Source organism: Apteryx rowi, unplaced genomic scaffold (genome assembly GCF_003343035.1).
Source record: "Apteryx rowi isolate R43461 unplaced genomic scaffold, aptRow1 scaffold_298, whole genome shotgun sequence".
NCBI classification, from domain to species: domain Eukaryota; kingdom Metazoa; phylum Chordata; class Aves; order Apterygiformes; family Apterygidae; genus Apteryx; species Apteryx rowi.
Window position 1 is genome coordinate 672,402 of NW_020449396.1, and position 8,240 is coordinate 680,641.

Genomic DNA, 8,240 nt, shown 5'->3' on the forward strand with positions numbered 1-8,240 from the left:
TAAATGAAGAAGCTAGAACCAAGACCCAGTGTTATACATTGCATCCACCCACCCGTTTTTTAAAGCTACTATGGTTTTACAGGAGTAAGACAGCACATTTAATTATTGTTGCATTGTGGCCTCTGCATACTGCAAATTCAGCATATCTAACTGTTGATTTGGAGGAGGAAAAAAATAAAATAAAGCAAGAATAGCTTTCTTCTGACCAAAGCACTTTTTGGCTCCAGCTCCTCCCAACTGCAAAGCTCCTGAGGGGCCACAAGAGCCTAAGGAAGTGTGGGTTCAGGAAGACAAATTCTGCCAACTCTTTCCATGGTCACTACAGATGCCATCTGCTCCAGCTTCCAAGCCACCCCTTGTCAGTGACTGCTGCATGCCAGCAGTGGCACAGGTGAGAATCCGCCCCTTTAGCTGCCACAAACCACGTATCCTATTCCGTGGTGCAGGAGCTGACCACTGCAGGCTTCCGGATGTACAACAAGAGGGGACCGCAAGAAGTGTGGGCCATCTCTAGTGAGATTTGGTGGGATTCACAGGTCAGAAACCTGCTCAGACACCATTGGAGATTCCTGTGTGTTTAAGAATCCAATCCCCTTTGAAACGTGGCTGTCTCAGAGGGTAAAGTCTGGCTGCACTTCACTCGCCCAGATTTTTAATGCATGGTTGCAGATTTTGTTTCCCGAATGGAACAAAGCTGCTTACTTGTTTGTTTGGAGAAAAAGAACGTGCACAAATGTTGTTCCTGTACAAGCGGGGGCATGTGTCAAACATTCACGAAGAGCAGCATAATAAAAAGCAGGTGCTGTAACAAGCTTCTAAACTTGCCATACAAGCTCTAGCCATGATTTATTTATAACTATAGTTCAGCCCACTTATTTTCCAACAAGTGGTTCATCTGTTAGTCTAGTATATGCTTTAAATCAAGCAGCTTTTCTTCCCATCGTCTCTTTGTTACGGTGCCTTTTCTTGCATTCTAAAGGGCTGGTCTTGCATGTGGACAGAGGATGGAGAAGAGAGGCACAGACAAAAAGGAGCACGTTGCAAGCGATATAGCTGAGATGAGCAGAAGGTGCTGCGAGAAATGGAGCATAAAGGGGCACAAAATATCCTAGAACTACAGCCCCCTATGGGCCCTGCAACAATAAGTTTAACAAAACTGACAGCACTATTTATAAATACTGCAATATTCTGTCTTCACCACAAAATAGTGAAGTGAAAGACCTCTGCACTGAGTGAACTTTCTGCTGAAGCATTTCAACTCTTCTCCTTAACTTGAGATCAATGGTGCTGAAATACTGCAATTTCTTTAGACATCAGCTCTAGCTCTTTTTGCCTTTGCTGTATTTTTGACGTTGAACTGAGATTTCAAAACTGCACATTTCAGCCCTGCTAAGCACCTTCTAGTTTCCTTTGAGAGAAATAGAGGTGAAAAACTGACCTCATTCAAGTGTCTAAGCTGAGAACTGAGCTCTTTTGAACATCTGGTCCCCCATGCCAGGCCATAACCCCTTCCAGGATTACAGTATTAATGGTGTAAGAAATACAAGTTACATTCTTTTCACCTAGGTTTAAACATCTGAGCTAGCCACTTTACAAGCATTGTAATAAAATCTCAGTCTCTACAGGTGGTTCACTGATTATAAAGAGGGATTCAGTGAGTACTTTGGATTATTTAAACATCTAAAAGCTGGTGCACATGGATCCCATCTCACATCTTTGCGGTTGATGCAGATCACAGTGCTTCTCCAACAGCTTGAAGCCATAAGGACAGGACTTCCACCTTTGAGGCCAAAAGAGTTCCCCAGTGCTCAAGTGTAGCAGCCCACAAAGGGCAATTTGGCAAGGCAGAGGCAAAGCCCACCCAGAGTCCAAAACGGCAGAACCACCACAGCCCCCGCGTGCTTGCCCGCCTAACAAGGAGCAGCAGCAGCCTGCTGTCAGAGACCYGCTGTCACAACGAGGACACCAGCAAACACAGACAGGGGTCTCTTCCAGAAAGTAATCGGTTTTTAAAATAAGATAACACTCTTTCTACTTCAGTTTATTTCTACATTTAAAAACTGACGAGGCTATAAATTTGAAGAAGTGTCTTCCATCCTACTTTGATAAATAGATCGYAGACAATATGACAGCCCTTTTTAAATTAAGAGACCAACTTCCATCAAGAGAAATTTTGCAGAAATATCCCCCTCAGCAAACTTAACCTGAACTTTCCCAATCATAAGCAGAAAGCCACAGTGCCATCCTTCAGGAGGGTGTCTGTTCCGCTCAAAACATCTTTTTTCCTGCAGTAGTTCTTGGCACAAATTCATTCCCTTGCTGGTAGTGATTAAAATTCAGCTATTATTTGTAAGTTTTGGGCCACACTCCCTATTCTGCCCTCCTTAGAGCAGCGATTTTGATGTAACCCCATTAGACAGTGAGTCAATACTACTCCTGCCTGCTGAGATCTTTCTTTACAGACTTTGAGTTATTAAAGAGTTAAAGAAATACAGTTTATGGCTTTTAACTAGCAGATGCTTCATWGCCCTGGAAATAACTACTTTTTTGCAGCATGAAAAAAATGAGAAGCTGTACGGCAACCCAAGATTTTAAGAGAGATGCATAAATCACCTACACACATTACGTGACGCTCAGGTGTTCAACAAATATCATGCTCATCTAGATGCCAGACTGGCAGAAGCTCAGGAACGTGAGGGTGGAGGGGCAGACTTGCAGCTCACGCAGGATGTCTCCCCCCTCCTCCCAAAGCACCCACTCATGTTCCAAGACCACCAGCAGAGCAACAGCAAGAGGAGCTGAAGAACGTGACACTTCAGCTGCGAGTGCTAGTCTGCTTTCAGAGGGAATGACTTGGCCATCCTCACTTTTGGTTTGGATCACAGAGTGCTTTTGGTGAGCACCAAGTAGGTTCCTTTCAGCTAAAGCCACCCCATGCACACACAATGTGCTCTAGCCAAAGGCATCCAAACTAGCAAGCAGGGCACGTCACTGCGAAGTCCTCCAGCACATACTGAGCACGCGTACTCTAGTATGCRCCCAGACCTTCATATTTGCTCCCAACCTCCATCTCCCAAACCTATACTACTTGCTACTCTGTTTTTCACCAAGACATCTCTGGCCTTGATATTCTAACAGCTGAGCCCAAAGAAATAAAAAACAGGGTCAAAGAATACCAAGCTAATTATTGGAAAGTTAGTTATTTAAGCCTCTAAGGCATTAGCTTGGCAGTCAGCTCAACTCTCTGCTCAACCATAAGCCTTCCCATAAAATGCCTTAATTGCCAGGTTATAGCTTATTCTCCTGGGAGATGCGAGATGCATGTTTTGAAACATCCAAACAAAGCTGGGCATCAAACCCGTGCTTCCTACATCCCAAATACATTGTCTAGCCAGTACACCATTGTTCTACTGTTTGACAGCTTTTGGGCATAAGCTTTTCCCACCCCCTTCAAGCCCGTCTCAAGCCCCACAGAACACAGGCAGAGAAACACCTAGGCCAGAGATGTTTAACAGGCGCAGGTTCAAGATGGCTGCTCAGTGCCTGTGCCCAGATGGGATGAAGATGGTTCTGGGAATACACAGCACTTCTGAGGCAAAGGGAATTTGGCCACCTTTGGTATTCAGTAGGAGGTTTGTAGCCTGCACACCGATTTAACCGCAGCAGGGCACTTAAACCCTACTGGCTGCTGAAATCCTGGGAGGACTCTGATCTTAAGTCTCTACGTGCTCCCGTTTGCTAAGAATGAGGTGGACAATAGCACTTTTCTACCTCGCTGCSTGGTTTGCAAGGACCAATAAACCTAAGCAGCTCCATTCTGTGTGTTACAGTACCAAAGACAGATTTAAAGAATCAATCACTCCAAACCAATTTTTCACCCCCAAAAAATGAAAAATAAGGTGAAATGAGGTATGTAATTTTACATCAGCTTGTGCATGAAGAAAGACAGGCTGAAGTACACTAAAGTGTACAAACTGGCTCACCACAGGAGCAAGAGGGATGAAGATAACTTTCACAAAGTTGAGTACGGACCTAYAGGCCAGTCCAGGATAGAAAATGTCATCCATTCTGCAAAAGTAGCACCTGCATCTTCAAAAAAGTCAGAGTCCTTTTAGCAGCAGAAACTAAAAGCGTATCCCCTGAATAGCTCAAAGGTAAACCCATTTTGGAGGGGAAGATGGAATGACTGAAAGGAACCCCTAGATGACCACAAGTCCTCAGGTATAAAAGCTAGGATCCTCTACCAAGAGCTTAGTTTGAGGAAAGCAAACCCGCAATGTAGGGCATGCAGGACAACACAATCTCTCGTGAGGAAAGAGTCTACAGGAACTCTGCTGCGTACAAGGAGAGAGACCTTGCAGATAAATGAAATTACATCAAGGCTGGTTTTCTTTCATTTCTTCATCTATCATTTCTATAGGGATTCGTAACTCAGATCTAGTTTGTAAACTGCGTTTCATTTGGGATGTTTTAAGTTCTTTTATTTCCAGTTTTACCTTAACCTATTTTGAACCAAAGAGAATTTTCTGACATCTGACCAGCACCAAGGCAGGATGTAGCAATCCTTAAAAATAGGTATTAGTGCAACAGTTGCACACCTCTTCTGCACACTGCTGCAAAGCATGGGCATGGTAGCTGGCTGTGCYAACACAAAAGCTGCATAGGCCAATTTGGTACTGATAGGAGAGGAAGAACTGCCTTCCAGTGACCAGAGATGGACAGAAAAGCCCTCTGGTAGAGCAATCTGGGCATATCTGAACCCCAGGAAACCATTTGCGACAGTACGCGATGTTACTGAAAGAAAAAGCCATTGGACTTGCACAGTTGTGGCTTGGAGAATCAATTTGCAACTTGCAAGCCTCAGCTCCGTGGTTGCAGTCCTGCAGCATGAGAATTTGTTTCTAGCAAGTTTGCTACAAAATTTTAACAAGAGTCTTAACTTCTCTCACTGTGGGCTCAGACTCTCAAACAAGTTACTAGGAGGCAACAAGCTACTGCATGTCAAATGAACAASTGTGCTTAGCCTTCTTTCATCGAGCTGTTCTGAGTGCTCCTGAACTTGCTAAGACACATCTGGGCAATCATGTCATAACTCATTGATACCCTCAGCACATTGTTGTAGCACTTCAGTCCCTGAAAAGCTAATCCAGCTATAATGCTGAGCCTAAACTTCCGTAACAACAATTACCCATGTGCTCTTTCCGCTTAAAAATTATACCGAACATTCAATGTGCCAGTACCGATTTCCAAACTAAGTTGCATCTCCCTGGCATTCACAAGTATTCTTGAAACTTCACAGCATCTGCCACTGTGCAATCACATCTTAACAGAACCATCAGCTCGGAAGCATCCTCTCCCAGTGATAACCGAGTAATATCCCTACAAAAGGGGTGGCAGATCACTTGCAAGAAAGAGCAATATATCAGTATTTTTACCTTCTTTAAATACAACTTAACAGTGAGAACTGAAAAGCAGACTACTGCTGCTGCACAGTCAAGTGTTTGAGAAAAGAATGGTGATATCCTAGTTTATGCACTGTTTTGTCCTATAGGGTGTTCATACATACTCCATTTCACCTTCATATTCTTCTCTACATACGTTACAAAACCAGGCTCTTGAATCAAATGGTATTACGCTCCACGATCAGGTAGCAACAATCATATACGATGAATAAAAGGGGTAAGTTCTGAAAGCACATACAAGTTAATACATAGGAAAATCCTTGTGAACTTCAAGTATTGTAAAAGTCTCAGCAGTCATATGCGTACATACACGAATGGCATAATCCAATCCTCCATGCGCTGGAGAACTTACGTTTCCCCTTTCTTTTGGAAGGGCCAATAAGTTACTTTTGTATTAATTGGTGAGTTCTAATCAGCAGGCTCAGATATATCAGTAAGCTATTGCACAAACTGTGTGTCAACACATTAGGAATATTATTGCATTTGCATGAACATTGTCAGAGAGGTTTGATGGTTGTAATTGAGACATGTTTCCTCTGATTATATTTTAAACAAGATTTATGAATAAATACCACAGCAAGAAGTCTGCAACATCTGGGTGAGACTGGCTCAGAGTCATTATGACAGCATTTACTTTATCAGAGTCACTGGAAAATACTTTTATCTCTGGTTACATGACAAGCAGCAAGAATTCAATCTGTCTGTGTCTGGTGCGTAGGCTGATTTCTATCCCTTTAATAGTCTGCATAGTTAACAGTTGTTGAGCTTCAACTGTTTCAAACTGTTTTCCTCTATAATGGAACATTAAGTCTTTTTTCTCCCTGCTAAGTTTAACCACTTGTTTCCCTTTTCATGAAGAYGCATGTTTCTAGGGAAGCTAAATCCCAGCATACTGTTTTCAAAACTGACCTGCACACAGAYGTCTTCAGTTATAGATCAAGCGACATTTTAATATAACGGGAAAAGATGTTATTGAAAGCAGTAATTAGAACCAGAGAAATCCAAATTAAAAACACATTAAGTGAACTGCCCAGTCCTCCGTATCTCTTTAATAGTAAAACCCTGTACAGAAGGAAAGGGGGGGGGGGAAGGAAAAAACATGCAGACCGACTTAAGTCTCCTTAATTACTGATAGAGGAAAAGATAGTCCAGCATCATTATATGACATGGATATATTGTTCAGTTGTTTACAGATACGTACCCTTTCTACAACATTGTTAGTTCTACCATCAGCATGTTAACTTGTCATGTTTAGCTGGCGTGTAAGATGGTAAACCTCTTTGCAATGAGCAACCAGGAACAGAGTTACAGTAGATAGAGCTATCAAGCTTGAAGAGTACTTGCCATTTGATGTCCAGCGTGGGCTCTGTGAACGCTTATATTTCTAGAAACAAACAAACAAAAAACCCCAAAACAACAACAAAAAAAACCCAAGCGAGTACACTCACCATCCTCTTCCTGTCATACTTTGGCCTTTCATGCATCAGCACACCGCAGTTTCTCATTCTTTGGGTTGGATTTTGATAGTTGCAACTAGAAATAAAATTCCTCAATGACCAGCTCTCACAACTTGCGAGCTCTTCTGGGAAAAAACACAGCATAAAACCCTTCATTAGGATTTTTGTGCACACTCAGAGTCTGGAGCATCTTAGTATGAAGCTTCCAAATGACTCAGTATGTAGCATCACATAATCACAAGAACTAGAAACCCTTAAACAGTTATTGCTCTTGTGAACACACCAACTTTTCCCAGGTTAAAATGCTAAGTTACAGTTACAGCAAAATGAACTCTATCAGTGTTTAAGCATTCAAACCAACAACTCAACCATCTAATGAAGTTCTTTGCTGAGAGAACCCGGGGGGGTGGCAGGGACAGGRGGCCACTTACTGTGTTCTTGTTCCTATCATTGCTATGGTTTTATATTATTATAAACAATACACCAGCTGTATTTAGTGGCAATATTTTTATTAATTATTGTTCAGGGAACTCATTTAATTCTGAAAGAACAGATGTTATTCCATTAAAGTAAACCACAGCATCTCTTTTGAGGGAATAAATGATGTTTACTAACCCTGAGACAGTGGTTTTGTGAGAACATTTATGCCTTTATGATTTTATTGGTGCAAAAATAAGCCTTACATCAATGCAATGTAATTAAGAAATATTACTGCACAATAAAATGTAGAGTTCATTTTTTGTGCATGTTTCTTCAAAGAAGTTGAAGAATCCCATTACAGAGTTAGCATGACAATAATATGGATCTTCCAACATGCAATTAGGCACTTTTTTTTATTATTATCTTTAGACCAGGAAAGGGTCCCTTAATTCGGGTGGGTATTGCTTATATTTGCAAACATGTATTCATATCTCAAACATTTATACAGCCAGTCTTGATTGTCCTTAAAAATAAAATAGAAAACAAAAAACCCACCCACAATGTAAGGATTTTCTACATACMTCACATATGTAATGCATGTGAAAAGCCTTCAGCCACATGTTCATTGCAAAAGCTGAGGAACAAAAGCAAAGAGTGAGCTTACGGAGAAATACATTGGCACAAGCTGTCACCACATCCTGCATTGCAGGGACCTCGGCAAAGCTTCTGTTAAGTCTCAGAACTGAATTGCTAAGCTAAAGCTTTCCAAACCCTGAAAGAGCCTGCATCATTTCAGAGATAGCCATGGATTCRCACGCTTCTCTTTGCACTGTGATGGGGATTGAACATCCTGCTCAGGTAACCATGCAAATCTTAAAGTAGCTGACCTTTTTGTCAAGCA